This window comes from Dermochelys coriacea, chromosome 9, assembly GCF_009764565.3.
Source record: "Dermochelys coriacea isolate rDerCor1 chromosome 9, rDerCor1.pri.v4, whole genome shotgun sequence".
Lineage (NCBI taxonomy): Eukaryota > Metazoa > Chordata > Testudines > Dermochelyidae > Dermochelys > Dermochelys coriacea.
The window spans coordinates 87,635,677-87,649,310 of record NC_050076.1 but is presented as its reverse complement, the minus strand read 5'-3'; the positions used below and the strand labels follow the sequence as shown (position 1 = coordinate 87,649,310).

The 13,634-nt window shown below is 40.4% G+C and overlaps 1 protein-coding gene across 9 annotated transcripts in view; it reads right to left on the bottom strand.

Annotated features, from left to right (window-relative positions):
- LOC119861038 overlaps positions 1-13,634 on the bottom strand; it is a 362,455-nt gene that overhangs the window by 191,667 nt on the left and 157,154 nt on the right. For 3 of the 9 annotated variants that reach the window (XR_006274119.1, XR_006274120.1, XR_006274121.1), the window contains exon 7: positions 10,549-10,692. The exons of 5 other annotated variants lie outside the window; for them this stretch is intronic. The gene's annotated coding sequence lies outside the window, so the exon portion shown is untranslated. Of the gene's footprint in view, positions 1-10,548; positions 10,693-10,925; positions 11,608-13,634 lie in introns of those variants that run through there. One more of the 9 variants, XR_006274133.1, reaches the window with a different exon arrangement.

Genomic DNA, 13,634 nt, shown 5'->3' with positions numbered 1-13,634 from the left:
AATCAATACTGCAGCTCCAAATTATACAGCTCGCTAAGTAATTAATCGTTAAAGAACTCCTGTGAGGCAAATAAATATATTACTACTCCCTTTCTATGGATAGAGAAATGAAAAACACAAGGACATTAAATGACTTGCCTAAACCTATACAAATCTTGTCTAAACTGTCCATCATGGTGGCATCTAAGCATGAACAGAATCAGTGGTAGGACATGGTTTATTACTCACAAACTCCAAATTTCCAATTCTGTGATCAGAGCTCATCCCACTAGACCAGTGGTTCTCAAAGTTGATCCGCCGCTTGTTCAGGGAAAGCCCCTGGCTGGCCGGACTGGTTTGTTTACCTGCCGCATCCACAGGTTCAGCCGATCGCAGCTCCCACTGGCCGCAGTTCGCCACTCCAGGCCAATGGGGGCTGCGGGAAGGGCGGCCAACACGTCCCTTGGCCTGCGCTGTTTCCCACGGCCCCCTTGGCCTGAAGCGGTGAACTGCAGCCAGTGGGAGCCACGATCGGCTGAACCTGTGGACGCGGCAGGTAAACAAACCAGTCCGGCCAGCCAGGGGCTTTCCCTGAACAAGTGGCGGACCGGCTTTGAGAACCACTGCACTAGACTACATTACCTCTCAAGGGGGAAAAATTTGCCCTTGTAAGATTTTTCATTCTTATTGTCACACAAGTTGATTGATGTACCATTTGCAGTTCTCACTCAAAATCAATGTTACAAGAATGAGATGTTATATTTCTAATGTCTCACATACAGAGCTCTCAAATTATAACAGAGGTGGAGTTCCAAGGTGACCTTTTCACATTCTGCATTTGACTGGATGGCCATTTTACATTCTACATGTTTCCCAACTTTACAATCTCACTAGCCTGAAAGGAAGGGGTAGTTTTTAAAATACCAAATGCTGAAAGGTCACACTAGTCACTTCACCACATTCACAGACTATTTTATCCATAAAACATTTTTTCCGCTCTTCCTTTTATTCTTATTTCTCTCATTCGTTACCCAGCAACAACAAAAATACCAATTTGATCCTTGGTTGTACCTGTAACAAGGATGGAAGGTGAAAGACTATAACCTACCCCCTTACTATTATACTGTTGGAATATTCTGAACTTGTTTGACTAAATTTCATTCGTTACTGACAGATTTAATTTTATTTTCAACAGCATAGACTCACTACTAATCAAAACAGTTACTAAATACTTTTTATTCGGTATGGCTGCATCAGTAACACACAACTGTCTATATTAAAGCGTGTCATGTCTGATTTTTACACAATGTTAAGAACCAGGGGAAAACTACATGAACACAGTTGGGTTCCAAATAACCATATTTACTGACTATATACAAATACATACAAGGCCTAGCTGCTCTGTTAGGTTCTGGTGGCATCTGCAATAGAAGCCAGGAAGACCCACTAGGACTCTCAAACTATTTAAAGGGATACTACTCAATTCCTATAAATTGCAGTGCCTCATTCATAAATATCACTATCTGGAAATGATTTGAAGCCCAACCCAATGACCACTGAAGTTAATGGAAACACTTCTATTGATTTTAATTGGCATTGGATTGGGCACAGGATATCGTCAGTGAATCATTATGTTTGGTCTTGTGGTAGCAAGCCTGAAAATTATGACTTTCTCCGATGGCAAGAAACATTCCCTGACCCACATTGAACCTTTTCCGAGGTTCATAAATTAGGTAATTGTTTCCCTCTTTCCATTATCTCTCTCTCTGCGCACCTGTGACCTTACAGCTTCCAAGTAGAGGTAAGGAGCCAAAATACTGCAAGCTCTCTTCTGGCTGAAAAGAGAGGCAGAAGAACTGGAAATCTCAAAAGAAAAGAAAGCCCACATTCATGAGATTTTCACAGCAAACTGTGCAGATTCATAGGCTAGTTTTGATGCTGCCCAAGCTTTCCAGGATCACCTATCCCCGAGACATGTCAAGGAGAGCAATAAAAATCCACAGCTTGGAATAGAAATAGAAGCATTGCAATTTCTGCTTGCTTGAAGTATTATGGTTTCAAGGTTTGTCATTAGATGCCAAGGAGAACCAGCAAACTTGGAAATCAGGTAGAGGTTAGTAGGGAAAAATATATATATATTTTTCAAGCCCCCCCCCCCACTAAAGATAAGGGAGGAAACGAAACCCACTAATCCAGTTAGATATTATAAATTAATAAATGCTCTAACACACAGTGTAATTGCTTTTAATCTTTATGCCAGGTGTAATGAACATTGAATGGAAGATAATCCAATAAAATGGCTTAAATAATAAAACACTGTTTACCTTATAGGAACTCCCCCAACAACTGCCACACACACACACACACACACACACACACACAAATTAGAAATCCCCAATGAGAGGTGTATTATTTCTATTGGTTTTTAAGCTATCATTACTAATTGATTGCCATCATACACGTCTAATTAAGAGGACGATAACCTGACCAAGACATTTCTTAGCATCCATAATTGTGCAGGGTTTTAACAACGCACTCAAGCAATCCATGCCATCCAGTCTGACAGGTTATTAAATAACTAAGAGCCACCTTTAGAAAGTATTATCATTCACTGCGATAGACACATTCACAGACCGCTCAGTTCATTTTGCTTCCAATGCCTCCAGTTCAAAATTATAGCACTTTTCCTGTAGTATCTGTTCTAGATAAAGTTGTGATTTGGTTTACATTCCAACTCCCACCTTCATAATTTCTTCAGACAATTCCTCCTTTTATTCAAATTCTGATTGGTCTAGCTTGTTTGTCTTGCTTTTTAGAAGACTCTTTTCCACGTTTGCTCTCAGCAGAAAACACATGCTTTACTAGATCAGGGTCAGTAAAATGAGCATGTTACAGAATCAATTCTTTATTGTGTCCCCCAACATAGTATCCTAGTACAGCCTTGATATTGCTTTATTGCTAATTTTTGCACATGTGTATGTGATCAATTATAGAGCTCTGGCATATACTAGGTGTACTGTTAGGAGTTCAGTCACACTGACTGCCCTGGATATATCCTAAAACAGAAGCAGACATTTCCAACAGGGATGGGCAATAGATGAGGTATTATAAACGTCCCTCACCCAGTAGTCCTTCACAATCTAAAAGTAAACACAGAACAATGCCACTGTAATAAAAATCAAATAAACAATCTAAAATGTTGTTAATATCCAGTGAAATAGATTTGTTGTTCTTCTCTAGTTAACTAAATTTATTATTAATTACCCAAGACTGAATTCAGCAAATTAAGTTACCAGCACATCAACCCACATTTTCATGATGTGGAATGGGAAGCTAGCATAACACAGTTTTACATGCTAGCATTTTCATCTATCAAATTATATATAGCACAAGGAACTGGCAACAAAATCTGCAACAGGAAACCATAAAGTTCAGCTAGTCTTTATTACAGAGCTCAGCAGTCGCTTTCACACTGTTCCTTTAGCAACAAAATCTCCAACACATACCCTCTGTGTTTCCTATTTATGTTCATCCACTATCCAATTAACGTCCTGTTAAGCTGCACACCTGCAGTGGCTTTCTTCTTAGGCCACTGATGTGAAGCTTTCAACTCTCTGCTACACCTACATTATTGCAAAGTTATGTTGCTGTAGTTCCTGCTTTTATTCAAGTCCAAAGAGGTTACTTTTATAGCACAAGTTTTGCAACTTTTTAAAAACTTTTTTAAAAACCCAGTTGCTTACCAGTCCTCCTTGACTCATTGGTTATGCTGGATGCTCTTAATCATGCATGCTAATAAGCTTACCAGCGATCACTCCAACCCTAACATGGGCTCTGGCACGAAAAGGCCTTCAACAGTTAACCCAATGGGTTTCTTCGTGGTTTCAAGTTCATCACAGCTTCGGCTCCAAACAAGCACACAGTCTTATGGGGCCTCAGTAGACCCAGTCCTTCCAACCGTTCATGCCATGGACCAGAGGCAAAGCTGCTTTTGTAATGAGCCAGCCACTCCCAGTCCGATTTGATCTCCACACTAGAGAGCCACTTCATGGACATTACAATGCAAATAAGTGAAGGTCAAATGAACACCACCCTATACCGGAAACCTACTGACTGCTATACTTACATATATGCCTCCAGATTCCATCCAGGAAATATCACACGATCCATTGTCTACAGCCAAGCCCTAAGATGCAACCAAATTTGCTCCATTCTCTCAGACAGAGAAACACCTGCAAGATCTTTATCAACCATTCTTAAAACTACAATACCCACCTGGGGAATTGATGAAACAGATTGACAGAGCAAGACAGGTACCCAGAAATCACCTACTACAGGACAGGCCCAACAAGGAAAACAACAGAACACCACTGGTCATCACATACAGCCACAGCTAAAAAACTCTCCAGCACATCATCAACAATCTACAACCTACCCTGGAAAATGATCCCTCACTCTCCCAGACCTTGGGAGGCAGGCCAGTCCTCACTTACAGACAGCCCCCCCAACCTGAAGAAAATACTCACCAGCAACTACACACCACACCACTGAAACACTAACCCAGGAACCAATCCCTGTAGCAAACCTCATTGCCTACTCTGTTCCCATATCTACTCTAGCAACACCATCAGAGAACCCAACCACATCAGCCACACCATCAGAGGCTCATTCACCTGCATGTCTACTAATGTTATATATGCCATCATGTGCCAGCAATGCCCCTCTGCCATGTACATTGGCCAAACCGGAGAGTCCCTACATAAAAGAATAAATGGTCACAAAATCGGACATCAGGAATGGTAACATACATAAGCCAGTAGAAGAACACTTCAATCTTCCTGGACATTCAAATCTTATAGAAAGTAGCTATACTTGAGCAAAAAAAGCTTTAGAAAGACTTCAAAGAGAAATAGATGAATTAAAATTAATTTGCAAATTTTACACCATTAATTTGGGCTTGAATAGGGACTGGGAGTGGCTGGCTCATTACAAAAGCAGCTTTGCCTCTCCTGGAATTGACACCTCCTCATCTATTATTGGGAGTGGACTACATCTACCCTGATCGAATTGGCCCTGTCAAAACTGTTTCTCCACTTGTGAGGTAACTCCCATTCCTTCATGTGTCATTATATAATGCCTGCACCTGTAATTTTCACTCCATGTATCTGAAGAAGTAGTATTTTATCCATGAAAGCTCATGCCCTAATAAATCAGTTAGTCTTTAAAGTGCCCCCAAACTCCTTGTTGTTTTTGTGGATACAGATTAAAATGGCTACCCCCTGATACTTGACACTATAAATGGTAGTTCCATGTTAGAATTTGTATCTCCCTGTTTAGGAGCAGGAGGGACATCACAAACCTCATCAACTTCTTCCACTCCAAGTGCAAGGTATATTTCATTGACCTTCCCTTCTCAAACAAATACACAGCAGCATGTGTGTTTTAAAAAACTCCAAATCCCTACCAAAATGAGACATTCTAGTGTACCTACTTTGCACCCTCGGAACAGGATGAGAAAACAAAGAAAATGTAATAGATGGATAGTCATGTTGCTTAATGTAATATTGGAAGGCAATCAGATACTGCAGTGATGAGAACAGTATAACAACCTGTACCATATAGAATACTGTGATTGCTGCTTGGGTGGCTGGCCCTCCCCTGTTATCGGCTTTGTTGGTAGAGAAGTCTTCCAGCAAGCGATGACCAGCCACATATAACAGGGCTGCAAATTTCTGGGATTTGGTTCTAATTCTGACTTGTGTAGCTTATTTTCCTTCCTTTCTTTTTAAAGGACTCCTGCCTCCCCTTGCCCTCCAGAACAGGGAGCAAGCTCAAGGAATAGAGCTTTGAGAATCAAGACACAGGTCAGAGATAGAGTGCGTTTGTATTGTTACAATGAGCAGAAAAGAGCATCAGGCCAGGGCTAGAAAAAAAGTACAGGAGTCAAGAGTGAAAGACAAAGTTATTCAGGTAGAAAGCAAGGGAATAACATGCACAGTAGGCCCCTGATGCTAGGAACGAAGTGTAAGCAGGGGAAAAGTCCCTGCTATTGTGCGGAACTTTTCTGGCTTTTGCACTCCCCCAGTGAAATAGGCTAGCGGAAGGATCTGAGTTCTTGCTCCCACTTTCTTTACCCAGTGGCCTCCCTGCCCTGGAGGATTCCCCTTCCACTCTCCTGTCTGGCAGAGTCCTTGTAACCCCAACAAGGCTAGGCCCAGGATTCCTCAGGGGCTCAACCCCCAACCCTGCTGTGGTCACCTAGGACAGGGGCTAGGGTGTCCCCACTCCGGGGTACTCTCTCTGCACTGGGCACTTCTCTGACCCACTGATCATTACATATACTTTAAAGCAAATACAATTTATTCAATTAGCAAACTAGTTTAAAAAGGAATAAGGAAAAATGGGAAAGGTTAAAGGAAACACATCAACCCGCTCTGTGGCAGGGAACATCACAAACAGTGTCTCTGAAACGTCAGGGCAGTTCACAGTCGGTTTCTTGTAGGTCCCAGGCCTTTTTTTTTTTTTTAGGCCCTGGCTGTGCTACAGGGATGCTGAGGGTTGAACACTTGCTCTGGAGGTGGCCACACACTCTCAGGCTCTAAGTGGCAGGACCGTTCTTCCCAATGTCGCCCCTGCCATGTAGGGGTTACAATCCCTCTCCAAGCCTGGCCTGCAGAGCCTCTTGGCTGAGGAGTCTCCCTGTGCTGGGCCCGCTGCCCAGGGTCCCCCTCTTTCTCCCCAGCTGCTCACCCCACCCGGCTCCAGACTGCTCCAGCCCCAGTTCCACCACTCTGCTTCAGCACTGCTGCTGCTGCTTCTCTGCCTCCAGCTCCCTGGGCTGCTTCTTTGGCCCCTCTGGCCCTGGTTGCTGCAGCTCTGCTCCCAGGACAGGTCCGCTCTGCAGGCTGCTTCTGTGACTCTGCTCCCAGCACTGACCTGCTTCCTGAGCTGCTTTTCTGGCCCATCTGGCTCTGGTTGCTGTAGCTCTCCTCCCAGGGCAAGTCTGCTCTCTCTGGGCTGTGCCTCTGGCTTTGGGGCTGCAGCTCTGCTCCCAGCACAGGGGCTGCTCTCTCTCTGGGCTGCTTTTCTGGTCCCTCTGGCTCTGGCACAGTTCTGCTCCCCAGCTCAGCTTGGGCCCCTGCTTTCTCCTTAGCTCAGCCCCACTCTGTCTGACCCAGGCAAATCCAGCTTCCACCCTGGCCTCCTGACTTCTTGATTAGCCTGCTCGCCCTTTCAGTCAGGCTGACCTGGAGCAGCGCCTCTCCCCATTGTTCCTGGGGACTGTCAGTCTCAGGGTCCGGATTTCTCATTTACCCTTCCCCTTTCTTTTAGTACTGGGAGCTAACCAACCAAAACCTCCCCACTGAATGTTAATAAGGGGACAACAGTCTCCTTACATATGTAACATGAAATGTAATGAACTATAGCTGTGTAAACGAACCCACTAGCATGAATCTAAGCCAAGCACCTACAGCTCTTGTTTACCGAATTGCTCCTGTATCTCATCAGTGTAGTCTTATCAGGTCCAGCCAACGACATAATACATATTCTAACCCACCATGTTACATACTGCCCGGTAAAACAAGATTATCCGAAATGTCTGATGGCTACAAGGTCTAGACTCTTCTCTGGGATACGGTTTTGTTATAAACCATACCTGCATACATACAGGCATCACTGGGTCATTGAGGAATCAAACTCAGCAACTACAGCACCAACTCTTGAGAGCTAGCATCATGTTCCTTTTGTAATTAGAATTATTATAGGTTTGTATATTATTGTATCACATGACATTTGTAGAAATGGGCTTTTATTCAAATCTCCCACACTGAAATGGTTTACATAAAATGGAACCAAATGCTAAAACCACAGCCATATGATACCTAAAAGTTACACAGACGAGATCTTTCATAACGCTGTCAGGCCATGTCAACAAATCAGAGATGAGCCAAAATCAGAACCACAACGGCGAGTCAAAATTTCTTAGATTTCAAGGATGGCATTTAATATTTGCCTCAAATCTGAAGCTGCCCCTAAAATTTAGTTCTGGGTTGTAGCCATACCTACACAGGCACAGTTTTGTGGTTTTTATGGATGGAATCTTACAGAAATATAATTTCTGTGACATTTTAATCTCAAACATTTCACAGATAAGCCATTTGGGTCATAAACCACAGGAAAAACAACTACTGAAACTTCTGCGTGGTTAAATTCAACCTCAACCATAGCCTTAATTGGGATTTGAGCCCTAATCTTATTCTAGATATGCAAATTATCTCCATGTCCCATTTCTACATGTAACACCTTTTCCATAGTCACTGGAAAGGTGAAGAATATTTTCAAGGAATTGAGTTAGGTTTGTTTATTTTTTTAAAAAAGGAAATAAATGTGTGTATAACAGCACTGAAATAATTAGTACAATTGCAGAATTTCCTTTAATATTTTCTCCCCAAACTTATGTACATTGTAGATTTCAACAAGATTTTTCACTCTTCTAATTTAAATTGCTTCCTATGCTTGCAACTGAATACACAAAATGTATAATTCTAATGACATATTTCAAGCTCAGCCCTTTGAAGCTTTCTCATCCTAAAGCTTCTAGCAATATTGTCTACAGAAGATTGGAAGAATCTCCAGAGCATATTACCGTCAACATCTGCCAGAGACACTGAGCAATATTATGTCAGTAATATGTCAAGACATCTTTAATAATGCAAGAAAGGTCAGCAGTCCACAGAATATCAAGTCAAATATCAAAGAACTAAGAATCTTTTTCTCTTTGCATTTTTCATTGGCATTCTTCATCTTTTTTATGATTAGTTTTATGCCAGCAATAGATTTGTACTTTCATACTGGCAATGGATTCTATTTCTCTCTTGTCAAATGTGTGTACGTATGCATACGACTGCTTATGTATTTGTATATATTCTCTTATTGAGAAAAGATTCCTAATAATTGAAGAAATAACTTTGATTCCTTTTATGGTCACCAGGCCAAACTGAAGTACAAGAGTCTCTATACCCAGACCACTTAGTTTTATCAGCTAAATTCTGTATTTTGTGCTTTTCATGACTTCTACTCTCTGAGTTAATATTGCTTTACAACTAATTGTTTTTTCCTGGAACAGCTCAGGATGTGATCACATAACAGGGCCCTGACCTTTCAGCTATATAATGCTTTTGTGATCGATATCCCAGAAATTAATGTGTTTATCATATCAGAACATTTTTAAAATCTCATACATAGAGTCACTAATTACCTCAAATGACTATGGTGCTTAAGCTGGGAAATTTGGCCTAGTGCCCTCTGAATTCTACAGAAGAAGTGGATTAATTTTGTAGTCTAGAAAAATCATACCCAAATGCAAACCATTTCTACTGTCTCTTCATGTTGTTCACCTTCTTGGGACAAATTACATAATGTAACCGTGATGGAGTGGGTAACAGAGAAGAGAGTTTGTCTTGTATTCTCCATCCCTTCCATGTATCTTTCTTCCCTTTAATTTTCTCCCCTATTCACAGTTTAGTTAGGTTTCCCAATTTATATAGTTATAATGTATTCTCTTTTTTGCCAATCACTTGTTCTGGGTCACACATTTCACCTTATACTGAAACAATACCATTTCTAACCACCATCTGCAGACATCAGCAGCAGCACCTTTGATTTCCCCTTTTTCAGCAGGAAATGGGACCCTATGTAGTACAATCTCTAGGTTTGTTGAGTCAAAGGTTTGCTACTCTTTGGGGTTCCCCCACACCCCATTCTCTCTTTCTGAAGCCATACAGTTGCAAGTACTATGTTCAGTTTTCACTGGTAAATTGGGAGCTAGTACATACAGCAAAGGCACATGCTACCATGGTAAAAGAAGGAGAAAAGCCCATGATCCACTACAAAAAGAAAGTGATAACACCTTCTTTACCCGCCTGACAATCTATCAGACTTGACCATTCATACAACAGAAAGAGGTATCTGATCTCCATCAATAAAAGATAATACTTTTATTATAGCTTTTCATTGATGTAAACTGAAAAATGAAACTGGCTGGAATTAGGCAGACATCCTGCATCAGTTTCAATACACATTTTAATGTATTAAGAGAGGAAGTAACTAAAATTCTTATTGGGTGAAATCCTGGACCTATTGAAGCTAATGGCTAAAGTCCCCTAGGCTTAATTGAGGTCCGGATTTTGCTCCTGGTCTTTTGGCTTATTAATAAAAGAACATTTTGACTATTTACCACTTATATCAATATTTTAACCATTTGAATTTTGCAAGTTTGCTTCTTCACTTGTTAAAAAATAAAAAAAAGTATAAAAATAATCTATATTTCCAGAGGCATGGGAATCAAATCAACAAATGAATCAATATGACAGCAATACTCAAGAGGCCACAATGCAAAGGACACTTAGTTGGTTTTGTTACTCACTAAGTCCCTGATCCTTCAAATACTTGAGCATGTGCTTAATTCCCTCATGTAAGCAGTCCTGTTAAAGTCAAAAGGGACAACTTACATTCTTAACATTAAGCAGGTATATAAAATGTTTGCAGAATCACAGCCTAAGAACAAACCTGGAATTTGTGGCACGATCACAATCTGCATTGACTTGATCTTGGAGTTGTGTTCACACATCCAGGCACAGAATGTGGCCCTCACATTGTTATTGATGTAAAGGAGGGAAGAATCAGCAGAGATATTGGTTACAGCATGGGAACCTATTTCATAAAAAATTTCAATTAGGTGAAAAAAGGATGACTTTCTTTTGAGACAGATTCTGATAATTTTTTAAGCCATAGGTGGGGTCAAAAGGTAGGAATATTTTTGTGTGAAAAATTCACCCTGTGTATTTGTCAAAAATTCAAATCTTGACAAAAATATATCAAAAAATACAATTTCAGGAAAAACAATGTGGGAATGGGGTTGTCTTATTTTTTCCAAACTCACTCACCTATCCCCGATGGAATAACCTCCCTCAGACCACCAACACAGGAGATATTTTTGGACTCCAGTCCTCATGCCCTTATTATAGTTTCCCTTGTTCTAAGGAAGGTTTGTGGTTATGTTACAAGACCAGGAGGTAGATTCTATTCCTGGGTCTGATAGATATTTCCATGTGGCCACAGGAAAAAATGATTTCATGCCGCTTTTTCCCTATAAACAAAAAGAGAAGTTATCCTGCTCAATCTCACAAAGGTGTTCTCTTTAGTTTACTAAATCTTGCCAAGTGTTTTAAGGTCCTTGATGGCCATAGTATTAAAAACACCGAGGTGATCAACCAAACTCGATCTTTTGCAATACTGTTAACTTAGATTCCAATTACACATTTAAAGCAAAAAAACCGCAACAAAAAAAAACACCTGTCAGTAAAAACTAAATATTTAATTAGAAACTTACCACTAAAAAAGTCTGCATGATTTCTTTCCAGGCAAAAATTATGCTATTTTCAGTATGAATAATGTGCTGTATGTGCAAATTAATGTCAGGTCACATTTGCTATTCCTGAAAGCATTTTTCTATAACCTATCGCAGTACAGTCAAAGGCACTGACAAGGTCACACCAGAACATAAACATTCAATAAAGAAAATGTTGCCATATGTTGATTTCTTCCCAACTAGAGTTGGTTTTCTGAAAAACGGTGCAGCACTTTTCTATTATCAAATGGGGTTCAGAGGCCATGTAAATAAATATACATGAACTAAAAAACAAAAAACAGCTGGAAAGTTCCCAAAAGGGACATCTAACAACATCTGAATTGGAAAGGCCACGGCAGATCAAGGGATCGTTATTAAGATTAAAGGCTTAGACCATACCAGCTGTGAAGTTTAAGCTACTGAATTTAAAATGTTGATAGCATAAAAATGGAATGTAGTAAATGGGGTTATTAATACTTAAAATGAAAGACAAAAAGAGAGAGGTAGATGGTGTGTTTTCTGTATCCTCATTCTCTTACTGTGCATTATTATATACTGCAGTATGTTTTGATACAGCTAGTGCCTTACAGGTATCTCCTAAAGATACCAGACTGTATTCGTTCCTGATTCTCCAATAATATTATTAGTCCAGTTTGTGTCTGGTTTGGACAGAGACTTTAAAATAACTTCCTTTTAAAGAAGTAAACTACTTCAGTGATTCCAAGCTACATCTAAACTCTTAAAGGCAGACTTTCTGTACTTTGGTAATTTGATCTATGCTACTCTGATTGCATTTGATGGCATTACGCTGCTGTGCCTAACAAGTAACTGAGATTAGAGACACAAGGTGGGTGAAATAATATCTCTATTGAAACAACTTCTGTTGGTGAAACAAGTTTTCAAAAACTTCTCTCCAAAGCTTGTCTCTCACAACAAAAGTTGATCCAATAAAATATATTACCTCACCCACCTTCTCTCTCTAATATCCTGGGACCAATACAGCTACAACAGCATGACAAGTAACTGAGGATGACAGCTGTCTGAGTTCAGTAGTGTTACTTGGTATGTTCACACCATCCTTGTGGGATACCTGTTCCCTGAATTGTGTTTCTAATCCAAGTTTGAGACACATTCTACAAACACGCTGCAGAAGCAAGGCTCTGCATCTCTCCCAGTGGGATATGTTAACAATATGTTTACACTGCACCCTCTGTATCTCACTGCACAGACCGCCACCCTATGTAATTTACTCTGAGTTTGGAGTCTTAGATGAGTAACCAGCCAAGGGGCTCAAAATGTTAAAAACCCCTAAATTCCTCCAATGGATACTTTTGTAACTCAATAACTTTATCCCAATGAAAAACAGTTACCACAATAGTAATTAGTTATAGTGCCTTACAGAGCTACTGAAGTAAGATACATCTGCAGAGACAGTCAGAGTTGGGAAGATATAGATATATTAAAGTAATGTTTACAAATGTTTGTCACTGCTTCCCTATCTCTAGAGCTTTGAGAAACTATCCTTGTATTGCTATTCCTTAGGAGATCACCTAGGCTGACAATGAGAATGTAGCTCCCCTGTGAATGTGTGACAAAACAGGAGATTTTCAAAGCTAGCAGTAAGGTAAGGTTTAGGTTGTATAGAAATTAGCTTACGGATCTACTGTAGCCTCAGAGGAAAGAGGCCCCAAAGTGTGGGTACATATTTCAAATTGCCGAGTACAACCCTAGTCAACATGAACCAAATCGGTGATCCTGAATTAAATGGACTTCTGTAGGTGATTTATTCAGTGGAGGATTGAAGGATTGGGCCGTATATATTTAAAAAAATCAAATATTTTATACTTCAAAATAGTCATTGAAAAAAATATGAAAAATTTCATAAGGAAGAAAGACAGCGATGCCTAGAATGAGAATTGTTTTAAATTTTAAATCAGGTAGATATGGGCTTGAACCAATATCCCAGTTCTGAAGCCCCCTCTCTAAACTTATGAAGTTTGATTTGGGTTCCAAAACATCACAACTGACCCATATCTTCAATGGGCTGAACCAAAGGGGCCAGATCCTCAGTTGTTGTAAAGCAACATAGCTCTATTGACTGTCAATTTGCACCTGATAAGCGCCTTACCCAATCTTAGTGGTCCAAGCACCCCTGAACTTTGGGAAAAATCCATTTTAGATCTGAACTCAGATGGATTCCGCAAAGGCACCCATTTATAAATCAGAAATCAGGGGCCGAATCAGC